The 12993-nt window shown below is 31.8% G+C and overlaps 1 protein-coding gene across 1 annotated transcript in view; it reads left to right on the forward strand.

Annotated features, from left to right (window-relative positions):
• The window catches only part of ATRNL1 (attractin like 1), an 836623-nt gene that overhangs the window by 459654 nt on the left and 363976 nt on the right, over positions 1-12993 (forward strand). The window lies entirely within an intron of this gene.

Here is a 12993-nt window from a genome sequence, read left to right on the forward strand (position 1 = left end):
TTAAATCAGCTGTAACATCATTCATATTTACTTTTACTGGTTCAGAAGGAATAAAACTGTGATTTTACATAACTATGAATGATTTATAATTCTTTCTTGAAGAGGAAGAATCACATAGCCCATCCTTGATATCTAAAAGTAATAAATGCTTCATGATCCTAAATACTGTTATATATATATCATATATGAATCATATATTATAAATAAAATATTACCTAATATTTCTAATCCCCCCGTAAATGTTACATATTTTATAATTGATATATTTTTGTTATATACATTTTAAGCTAAAGTTTACCTGATTTTAGGGTCTTTTTTTTTCCCCTCTGGGGAAATTTCACCTTTACTTCAATAAACTTGCTTAAGGACTCTGAAGATTTGAGTTAGATAAAGAGTTTTGTGTAGTGTGAATCCAGATGGACCTTAATTTGCATTTCCTCACCAGGGACTCTAGAATAAGAAAGTAATTCTTCAGTAACCCTATTTCCCTGAAATCCTCCAGCTCCCCAAAGAGGTCCCCAGGCAATATATGGCTCCAAATCAAAGTAGAGTTCTTAGAAATTACATGTTTTCCTTCTTGGGTCATCACCCCTTTTCAAGTCTCCAGTCTTGGGTGCTTAGTAGTTCTCTCTTTGATTTTTCTTTTTAACTCTTTGTTAGTTCTTTATTGGGTCGCCTTCCTGTTGAAGTATAATCTGTAAGCAGAACAGGAAATAAATTGGAAGCTTATTTCTTGTTCACTCCTCTGTAACTACCTTTCATCTACATCTATCTACAGAAGGAAATGAATGCCACAGAAGGTCCACTCGGCTTCCTTCCAGTCACAGTCCTCTGCAAAATAATGACTATTCTGATTTTTAAACTAAAATAATCTATGATTATTGTGGATGTTTGAAATATTTTTTCCCTTTCTTTCTTCATTCCTTTCATCTTTTTTCTTTTTTAATTTTAAAAGGAGCCAAATATGAGATGCTGATATAATCTATATAATATTCATTTTTAAGTGGAAAACATCAAGTAGAAGTGAAACATGTTCTTTTTCTGAATATAGACCTCCACGAGATAGGTAATATTACATTTTATCTAGTCAAAATAGCTATTAAAAGCTGTGATACTGTCTTTCATTTAGTATTTCATTCATTTTTTAATTTAAATTATTATTTGGCTAATATGTTAAGAAAATTGTTAAGGCAGTATTTAAGAACTCAGTTTTTATGCAAAAGAAATAAAGTTTTTTCCTTGAGTATTTATGTATTACACTCCCATTTTATTAATAGGTAGAGCTATTTTTTCTTTAAGACTTAGCTATCATGGGGCCTCTGGGTGGCTCAGTGGGTTAAAGCCTCTGCCTTCGGCTCAGGTCATGATCCCAGGGTCCTGTGATCGAGCCCCACATCGGGCTGTCTGCTCTGCAGGGAGCCTGCTTCGTCTTCTCTCTCTCTCTCTCTTTCTCTCTCTCTGCCTGCCTCTCTGCCTACTTGTGATCTCTGTCTGTCAAATAAATAAAATCTTTAAAAAAAAAAAAAGAAGACTTAGCTATCATGATAACATTTGATTCATTTCAATCTTTTTAGACATGAAAATAACAGTGTAGCCATTCAGGTTTTAATTTATGACTCAGCATTTTATGAATTGATTTATCCTTCAACTGAAATGTTACAATTTGCTCTCAATTTGAAAGGTTATAGTTAATTATGATGAAACACTAAACATTGATAATTAGAATTTGAAGTCAAAATGTCAGTATATTTATTATGAACCTACTTGAATGGGCTGAGAATTTCACTAATATATGACAATCACCAATCATAAATACCCCAACACAGTTCTAAAGATAACACTGTCTTTAAGTTATCCTTCAATTTTTTCTCTCTGTGATCTTGTAAGTAGAAAAGTTATGAGTTGAATAAGTTGTGTTTGTATCTGGAAATGAGTCACACCTGAATTGCCTCATTATTCTTATTTGAATCAATAGGCATAGATTATCATTTAAATATATGTCCACATACTCTTTTCAACTCATGCTAAACACAAAGACATTCATAGATAAAATTAGTAACAAATGGAAAGGAAGGTCTTTATACTTTCTTCTGTCTTAGTAATTTTATGGAACATTTTATAGGAGAGAAAATGGGGTAATAAAGGAGTAGAAGCAGTAGTCATGTTCAGTGATTGGGGAGATTTACTGGACTTAAACTGAAGATGTTTTTGCAGGTTGATTTGGTTGGAATGGGGTAAAAGAACTAGGACAGTATTGGAGAACTGTGATTGTCAGATGAATTGAGAAACAAGATTGTATGTGAAAAGTTACTTTGTCAAGCTTTAAGGTAGTATGAAATTATTAGTTATTATTAGCCGATTTATTTTTAATATCAGTTGAAAATATTATTTCTAATATTTAGTATTGAAATACAACTCAGAGATGAATCATTCTTTGTTTATAGGATCACACTATTGGTATCTTAAATTCAAATTAAATATATTGTACACCATAACTGATGCATAATGTTACATTTATTTTTTATTTATCTATTCAGCTGACAACAAATTTGAACAACAACGGCAAGAAGTTTTTAGAAAGAACTGATATCGTTTTCAACCTTAAATCAGTTTAATTTAGCTTACATAATGTATTTAAATTAAGCTCAATTAAATTGTATAATTAAATTGATTTAGGATTGAAATATTTGGTTACTATGTTAATATATTTATATGACTTTTTTAGGACTTATACAATTCACTGGCTTAAGTGAGAGCCTTAAGTAATTTTGGTAAAACAAGAAACATGAGAATTCCATCTTTCTATTGCAGAAAAATAGCACAGAGGAAAAATATGGTCTTTTAAAATAATTTAATGATCTATCCTTTAGAGTAAACTTAATAAAAATGTTTTACTAAAGTCTAGATCATTAAATTATTTTAAAAGTAAGATCAGGGGCTCTAGGTGTCTCAACTAGTTAAGTGTCTGATTCTTGATTTCAGCTTGGGTCATGATCTCAGGGTTATGGGATCAAGTCTTGCATTTGGCCCCATGCTCAGTGTTTGAATCTGCTTAAGATTCTTTCCCTCTGCCCCTCCCTTCCCCGCTGCATGTACATTCCCTCCCTCTGTCTCTCTGAAAGAAAGGAAGGAAGGAAGGAAGGAAAGAAGAATAAAATTAAATTTAAAAATTCAAATTAAATTTAAAAAAAAGTAACATCATATTTTCCCTCTATGTTTGCTGGAAAATTCAGGTAGTGAATCACGGAAGTCCTACAACACAAATATTATTCAAATGTAAATTTCAAAACTAATTAAATAGTAATACAGCCATAGTTATAAAAACTCTTCTTTGAATGGTTTAAAAATAAGGTTATGTGATGCAACGTAATTTTTATCTTTATGCCCACCTATTTTATGACATAATTTTGGAAAAAGATATTTTAGTTTTACTAAGTACTTAACTATCATGTGAATTAAAATAGTAATTAAATATAAATGTGGTTTAATTATGTTTAAATTTTATTATAAAATATTAGATAAATATTTTGAGAACATGATCTGAAATATTTTATTGGCAGCTGGACCAGGTTCAGAACTCGGAGCAGGTACTCCCAAGTCAGCTCTCAGGATATTCTTTCTGCTTAAGAGATTACAATGTGCTGACAGAAGACAGGGGCAAACATTGGCATATTTCATTTGTTTCTCTCTTTTGTTTTAGGAATAACTGTTATTCAGGCTCTTTCCCAATACCCAGAAGCAATTCTTTCATATATTCTATCCATTTTTTCAAATTGTTTCTGGCAGAAGCATAATCTGTTCTCTATTAATCAAAGCCAGATGTGGGAATCTTAATTAATTAATTTATTTTTAAAATGTTTGTATTTCCAATTTGATTTCTAAACGATTCAAAGATATTTCTTCTATTTTAAAGTGTAAGCTTTGTGTAGAAAGAGTCAGGTGATAAAGAATTGTAAAATTTTGAACTATTATAAAATGTGAACATTTTTACATGAGCTAATATGGATGCTATGTTAGGAGATGGCTAAGTATGCATGACAACTATTCACCAAATATGTATATTTTGTGGCATTTTTATGCAATTTCATAAGCATACATAAATTTAAAGGTTCATTTACTACACTTACTATCTCTTTATAATGTCTTGCCTTACAGAGATTGTCTAGGTCCAGTATTGCTATCATGTTTTTTATTCACCAGAAAACATTGCTCTTATCACTGGAAATAAACAGAATTGTTGGTTTCTTTCTCCATTGATGGTAGTAATTTGGCAATTTACTTATAAATAGTGTGCGAGGTCTTGATGATGGATTAGGCTTACCTCTACGGGGATATACAAATATAACTACTAATAATAGGAACACTCTGTAACTACAGTTAGAGAGAGAGAGAATTCTTTAATGATACACCTTTATGTAGAATAAAAACATTTATGCTTATCTTTACATTTCAAACAACTTTTATAGTAGAGCAGTGAATAATTAAACAAAATGCCCTTTAATATGTATTGTACACACACACATACACACACACACACGCACACACACAAATATATACAGGCAGAGAAATACACAGGCAAAATATCAGTGGCTCTCATTAATCAAAATATTTAAACCTTTTATATTATGGTAACTATTTCTAAATTATTTCTATCTCAATTTCTGTAGATTTATAACTCAGTTCTCTTAAATAAAAATTTGAGTGTTACGATTTCTACTACACTAGCAAGAAATTCACATACACAGTGATTTGAACAGAAAAAAAGAGGGAAGAAAGAGAAGTTAACTGAGGATATTTTTATCTGAGTTTGTCATATACCCATGTGTTGAAGTCCAATATCCACTCTTTGACATTAACTGTTCTGGAATAAATTGAAATGTATTAGAGATGATTTTGATTGTCATATTGCAAATGTACGATGTTGTGTTTTTCAGAAATATTTTTTGCACAGACCCTTGAATTGAGAGGCAAAAGTTCAGATAGCAGTTGTATAGATTAGGCTTTCATATTTGATTCTAGGAATGTACATTCTCAGCATGGTACTCAGAATTAAATGCACAGCTGCCAAACTGTTAATGGGAACTGCATGCTTAATTTAGTGCTACACTGAAAACATATCCCTTCCTGTTCAATATATTCAATCAAAAAAATTCATTAAGAAGTGTTCTTATCTACTTTTCATTTTCAAGGTACAACAAGAGACTGTTACATCCCATTAAAAATGAATGTTTAAGTAACGAATTTCAGAAATAAAATATTGACTTTTTGAAGTGCTTTGGGGAAAATTTAATTTATGAAAAAAGAAAACTCCTGGAATATGGTTGTAGCATTTCAAGGTTTTTTTTTCTGGGCTTGCAATTATTATGCAAATATTCCTGCTGTTGCAAAAGACCTTTGTCATGAATTGCTTTGTAATAGAGCAAAGCTACTGAACACTATTTTTCAAATAGATGTGTCTATGACAACTTTAATACATAAGACCTAAGATAAATTGCTGGTGGTAAGAGACTAAGCAAATGCACCCACCTCTTTTTTCCTAAAGTGCCAGAATTAAAGATGTTTATCCAAATATTTTAAATTAATTTATTTTTATATTTTTTAGCTATGCCTGTGGGAGTAAATATGAAACAATGATTATATTCAGCTTTCTTCTTTATCTGTCACTAAGATGGTGTCATAATGTTTAGAGATAGGCTCTCTTAACTGTCAGCATTTGTTACAGTTCAGTGATGCATGACAAAGTGTGAGGGACATTGTCTTCCCTCACTGCTAAATATATTAATGCAGTAATGATATTTCCCAGTGGCTTCTTACTCAAGGTCAAAATAATGAGATTCATCTGTATTTTGCAACAATTTGTTTAATCAATATATTTTCCATCTTAGCCAATTTCCTCAAGTTTATGAGGTACTTTCTAAATATTGAGGCAAATATATATTAAAACTTAGAGAAGGGCTTGTCATTTTTAACCTTTAATTTTGTTTTAAATAATCAACTATGACTTCTCAGTTTATCTTTTAAAATAAATAAGCAGCACTCTCATTTGTTCTTTTTGTTGCTATCTATGAAAAGATAACTTGAGGCAGAATTCTAGATTCCTCTATTGAAATTCTCTTCCTTTTTATGGTTTTAATAAATATAAAAATTATTTTATAAAACAGTAATTGCTGGGGCGCCTGGGTGACTCAGTGGGTGAAAGCCTCTGCTTTCGGCTAGGGTCATGATCCCAGGGACCTGCTCGGCAGGGAGCCTGCTTCACCCTCTCTCTCTGTGCCTGCCTCTCTGCCTACTTGTGATCTCTGTCTGTCAAATAAATAAATAAAATCTTTAAAAAAAAATTGCTGAATGATAGCCAAGTAGTCATCCTGTTCATTCAATAATCCTCTATTACTCATATAATGCCTTACAGTTTGCAACTTATCTTCACGGGCAATATTTATTTTCATCCTAATAGCAATTCTTTGTGGTAGGTATTTCAGAAAATATTACCCCCATTTTACAGATGAGGAAATTGAGTTCAGGGGTGTTAGAACCCAAAATTCACACAGATTAAACTTGAAGTTAGGCCTTTTTTTTTTTTTTCATTTTATTTATTTTTTTCAGCGTAACAGTATTCATTGTTTTTGCACAACACCCAGTGCTCCATGCAAGAAGTTAGACCTTTTTGACTCCAATTGTGCTATCATTCTTTCTATTCCATTCTTATTTGTTTATATTTATTGAAAATCTGATGATTGCTTTGGTATAAATATTACAATGTGCTTTTATAGAGTAACAAAATTACTACTTCAATTAAATATTCATTGCTTCTGGATTAATCTTTCTTAATCATCACTTTCAGTGATGTCACTTTTTACTTAAACTCCAGTGACTCATTGCCAACCCTGTTCCATCTTCCTATATCTGTATAACCATTTTCAAAAGAAACATTAACTCAGATAAGAGGTGTCATTGTTTGTAGATTTTCATTTACTATAGTTGGTCTCATTTCACTGAATAGATTACATATTGATTACAAATGTTTGCATGGGATAATTTCATTTTACTGGTTTAATAGGAACCCAGTGTATGCTATTGGTTTAATAAGAGCTGTCTTTCCAATTCCAATCTACCTAAATGTCATAAATGATCCTTAATTTTTCCCCATAGCATATTTAGACATTTTGAGGACTCAATTTGCACTGAAATTTAAACTATCCAATGGTATCTTTCAAAGCAGGCTCTGTAAATCTTTTAAGTTCTGTATTATTAGCAATTATATGTGTCAATTAACTTCCATTACTTGTAACTACTCTTCTGCAATGAAGAGCTTGAAAGAGTAAAATATATAATTCAGATACCTGTACTCTGCTGTTCAAAAATACTCAAGATCAGTAGAAGTAGTACCCAGAGGTCATTTGAAAAGCAGATCTGAACTGTGAAGTTCTATGTCAGAATTTTCATTTTAAAAACTCCCTTTCGATTATATGCTAAGGATCATGAACACTATGTACTCATGTAGATACTTTTGGACAAAAGTTGATTATAAATGTATACTGTGATAGTGCAAATATGGGACACTGGCTTCACAGTTATTGCTAAAAGCACGCCTTCAGATTTTCAGCTCTTCTAGTGACGCTGTATGGAGAATAACTGGATTTTTTATTAAAGGTCTATGAAGTAAAAATGCATAATATAGGGGCACCTGGGTGGCTCAGTGGGTTAAAGCCTCTGCCTTTGGCTTGGGTCATGATCCCAGGGTCCTGGGATAGAGCCCCGTGTCGGGCTCTCTGCTCAGCAGGGAGCCTGCTTCCTCCTCTCTGCCTGCCTCTCTGCCTACTTCTGATCTCTATTTGTCAAATAAATAAAATCTTTTGTAAAATGCATAATATATCAAAAATATATATTACAGTTACTAAATAAAATTTCCATTGTTGAAAGTTTGAAGTATTTTCCTTAAATATGGTTCTTAAAAGGATATGGTTCAGCAGAAACTTGCCCGTTAAAGCTACTTACATTAGTTTTCCTCAATCTTTAAAAAAAATATGATTTGAACTTTTGATTGTCAGTAATGAGTTCCTCAATAGTTTAAAATCTCAGTAAACAAGATGAACATTGCTTTAAGTTTTTAGTTAATAGTAGGAACTAAATTTGGTAATATTTGCTAGGGATTTGAATTTTTTAATCACATGGATAACATGAGTTTACTGATGATGTGTAAGTGCAAATAAGTACTTCTGCTATTAATGTAAAATGCTTTGTAGCTAATATATATATTTATTCTTTTTTCTTTTTTTAGAATTCCAGTATAATTAACATATAGCATTATATTAGTTTCAGGTGTACAGTATAGTTTTTCAACAGTTTTATAAATTACTCAGTGATCATCACTATAAGTGTAAGTCCTTTCGCCTCTTTCACCCCCACCCCATTTTTCCTCTGATAACCAACAATTTGTTCTCTATATTTGAGTCTATTTTTTTTGTCTCTTTTCTGTTTTCAGTTGTTTGGTGAGATCTTGTAGTATTTGTCTTTCTCTGACTGACTTACTTCACTTAGCATTGTATCCTCTAGGTCTATCCATGTTGTTTTTAATAGCAAGATTTCATTCTTTTTTATGGCTGAGTAATATTCCTGTGTGTGTGTGTGTGTGTGTGTGTGTGTGTGTGTGTTTCTATTTTTTATCCATTCGTCTATCAGTGGACACTTAAGCTGCTTCCATATTTTGGCTATTGCAAATAATGTTGCAATAAACATAAGGGCGCATATATATTTTCAAATTCATATTCTTTGATACTCAGTAGTGCAATTACTAGATCATATGATAATTCTCTCAGTTTTTTTGAGGAACCTCCACACTGTTTTCCACAGTGGCTCCACCAGTTTGCATTCCCACCAACAGTGGGAGAGGGGTCCTTTTTTCCACAACACTGGTTGTTTCTTGTGTGTGTGTGTTTGTGTGTGTGTGGTATCTTGTAGTTTTGATTTGCATTTCGCTGCTGATGAGTGATGTTGAACATCTTTTCATGTGTCTGTTGGCCATTTGTATGTCGTGTTTGGAAAATGTCTGTTCATGTCTTCTGCCCATTTTTAATTAGATTATTTATTTTTTGGCTCTTGAGTTGTGTAATTTCTTTATATATTTGAGATATTCATCCTTTATTGGCTATGTCATTTGCAAATATCTTCTCCCATGAAGGAGGCTGGCTTTTAGTTTTGTTGACTGTTTACTTCACTGTGCAGAGCTTTTTATTTTCATGTAGTCCCAATAGTTTGTTGTTATTGTTGTTTTTGCTTTTATTTCCCTTTGCCTCAGGAGCCATATCTAGAAAAAGGTTGCTACAGCTGATGTCAGAGAAATTACTGTCTATGTTCTCTTCTAGGATTTTTATGGTTTCAAGTCTCACATTTATGTCTTTAATCCATTTTTTTATTTTATTTATTTATTATTTATTTGTTTTTATTTATTTTTTTTCCATTTTATTTATTTTTTCAGCGTAACAGTATTCATTGTTTTTGCACAACACCCAGTGCTCCATGCAAAACGTGCCCTCCCTATTACCCACCACCTGTTCCCCCAACCTCCCACCCCTGACCCTTCAAAACCCTCAGGTTGTTTTTCAGAGTCCATAGTCTCTCATGGTTTGCCTCCCCTTCCAAATTTTTTTTTTTAATAAACATATAATGTATTTTTATCCCCAGGGGTACAGGTCTGTGAATTGCCAGGTTTACACACTTCACAGCACTCACGATAGCACATACCCTCCCCAATGTCCATAGTCCCCTCCCCCTCTCCCAATCCCACCTCCCCCCAGCAACCCCCAGTTTGTTTTGTGAGATTAAGAGTCATTTATGGTTTGTCTCCCTCCCAATCCCACCAGTTTCATTCTTTTGCAAGTTGCTGTCCAGTTTTCCCAACATCGTTTGTTGAAAAAACTTTTTCTCATTAATATTCTTTCCTGCTTTGTCAAAAATTAATTGACCACATAATTGTGGGTTTATTTCTGGGTTTTTATCTGTTCCTTTGATTTGTGTGTCTGTTTTTATGCTAGTACCATCCTGTTTTGATTATTGCAGCTTTGTAGTATATATTGAAATCTGGGATTGTGATATCTTCAGCTTTGTTCTTCTTTTTTAAGATTGTTTTTTCTATCTGGGCTTTTTGTGATTAGATCTATTTAAATGTAGAAATTAAGTTAAAATATTATTTTAATATTATTAAAATGGAATATAGATAATTTATATGTATTATGTTTTGTGAAAATTCTGAATTTTTTAAAAAAGGCATATGATTTTAATAAGATTGCAGAGGCTTCAATCTATCAAAATTGTATAGTTTTTGCCACAAGCATCACTGCTTCCTTAGTTTCCTTGTACCCTGTTGCTATGATGTGGAGCTGACAAGTGAAATAACCAGAATGTGTCTTGTAAAGAGTGCTGTTTCAGATCACAGTGAAATCCAGAGAAGGAAACTCTTCTTTGACCTGCCAGGAGTTACATCTACAGGTTATCTTATCTCAGCTTTGTATTTGACATAATTTAGCTATAATTGTAAATTAAGAGTATTTAATTTAGAGTTTAAAAAAATGACTGGTTAAATCTTTCTATTTTGAATCACTGTTTTATAATCATTATCAAAATTGTGTCAGGCCTTTAGGAACTCATATTTTAAAAGAGAAAAGACTATTTCCTATGTTTAGAAGTATACACAGTTGTATTTTATTATAACTGCAAAGCATGACAATTATTGTTTTGTTTACTTTCTCCTGTTCTTTTTTTTTTTTTTTTTGGCACATTGCCTAAAAACAGGAAAATGAGCAATGTGGGGTGTGTTGGGAATAAACAAGGGAATGAATCTCAAATTTTAGCACCTTAAATACAAGACAGAAAGGGATGGATCTGATAGTCAATCATTTGGTTACACTCAGCAGAGGTGGAGGATGAAAGATCTGGGGTCTGTAGTGCCTACAAACGTGGTTGAAGGGGAATAGATTCCGCTTAAGAAAACCATGGTTTCCTCTCTCTGCTTCTGGGACATGAGGACATGCATATGCTGATCTTGTGAGATGTTAGAAGTCTAATCAAGTGGACATAAGATAATTGATAAAGGTAATAAAATTATTTACCTTTTATTATGCTGGGTTCTGTGCTAAATTCCCTCTAAGAAATCTATTTCATTTTTTCTTCACAATTTGTGAGGTAGACAAAATCATTATCTTCACTTTGTAAATCAAGCTTGTAGAGATTATGTAACTGCCCAAGAAGACACAGCTAGTAATGGAGAAACCAGAATGCAAATCTAGGGTGTCATTGTTCTAGAAAATGTGCTCTTAATCACTACTTTCTGGTGCATTCTGTGGCCTTTCCAAACGTGCAGTAAAACCAAACTTCAGTAGAGTAAATTTAATAAACAACTGAAAGCAATTGAAATCTATGAAAATTGTTTTATATTATAGAATCTGTACAACTACAAAAGACTTCATTTTCTCTTGGCTTGATTTCTAGAGAAATGATGAGCCAAAGCTTTATAACTGTTTATAATTTTATAAGTAAATTAATTTTGGTTATGATTAACTTTAATAGACTTAGAATAACTTGCTGCTCAAACACCTATTTTCAAATCTTGGTCATTTTCTTAAATTTCTCTGTGAGTTAAGGAAAATAACAGTACCTTCATCATGGAATTGTTGTGAACAATAAATAAATTGCTACATGTGAGGTTCTTAGAACACTTATTGCCTTGTCTAAGCACTTAAGTTATTTAATTAGCAATTATTATAGAAGGGAATTGCATGTCAAAGTTACGAATTTCAAGGTTAATGCTATTTAATAAAGTTCAACTAAATATCATCACTTTTGGTTATATTTGTAAATAGTATTCAAAACGGGAGAATGAACTATATTGTCAGAATTTGAGTTAATGAGATTACCATGAAATGTAAATAAATATAATCATTTGCCTTTGTTTTACATTTTCAAATATATAGATGATATATTACTCATATGTAGAATTTCAAGATATAAATCCTCTCCAAACAACACAGCAGTTTTCAAAGGACTTTTTTTTATTATATACTTCATGAAATAATGAAAGAAGACTTAATAAGGTGGAACTGATTGGATTGGACATTTGTATACCTCTGTGCATATTGTTTAATTGTCCATGAGATTGAGTTGTTAAATAAGCAGATTAATATGAGTAACACATAAAGAAAGAAAATAATAAGAACATTGGAAAAAGGGGCGCCTGGGTGGCTCAGTGGTTTAAGCTGCTGCCTTCAGCTCAGGTCATGATCTCAGGGTCCTGGGATCGAGTCCCGCATCGGGCTCTCTGCTTGGCAGGGAGCCTGCTTCCTCCTCTCTCTCTCTCTCTGCCTGCCTCTCTCCCTACTTGTGATCTCTATCTGTCAAATAAATAAATAAAAAAAATCTTAAAAAAAAAAAAAGATTTAAAAAAAAAGAACATTGGAAAAATAATTTTATTTCTAATTATAGGTAGCACTTTTGGACATGTAAAATATGTACATTTCATTGGGAGAGAAATTTTTACTTATCAGGATTAGTTTCTATTTCATATATTATTTGTTAGGTATTACCAAAATAGAGTATTTACAATTAAACAGAAGTAGACATGTTAGAAAGTACATTGATAGGTGACAACTGTTAGGATTATATAGTTCAATAGATTTAGCTTACATCTTAGTAAGTTAAGTACACTCATGAAAGATTTTAGTCTACTGTTTCAAGTGTTTCTCATTATCCTAATGTAATTCTTTTTGTAATGGGGCAAGAAGCATCATATTTATAATGTCTTTTTTATGGATTTAAAAAATACAATTTAAATAGTTAAATAGTGCAAAGTATTTAGTTAAATACCATCAGTTATCATCTCATGCATATAGACATAGAGTTTTTGGTTAATATTAGCTTGATTAATATTATTTGAATCATATTTTATAATTTATAATAATTTAAGATATTTTATAATTTATCCAAAAATTAGAGCCCATAGTA

This window comes from Meles meles, chromosome 13 (genome assembly GCF_922984935.1).
Source record: "Meles meles chromosome 13, mMelMel3.1 paternal haplotype, whole genome shotgun sequence".
Lineage (NCBI taxonomy): Eukaryota > Metazoa > Chordata > Mammalia > Carnivora > Mustelidae > Meles > Meles meles.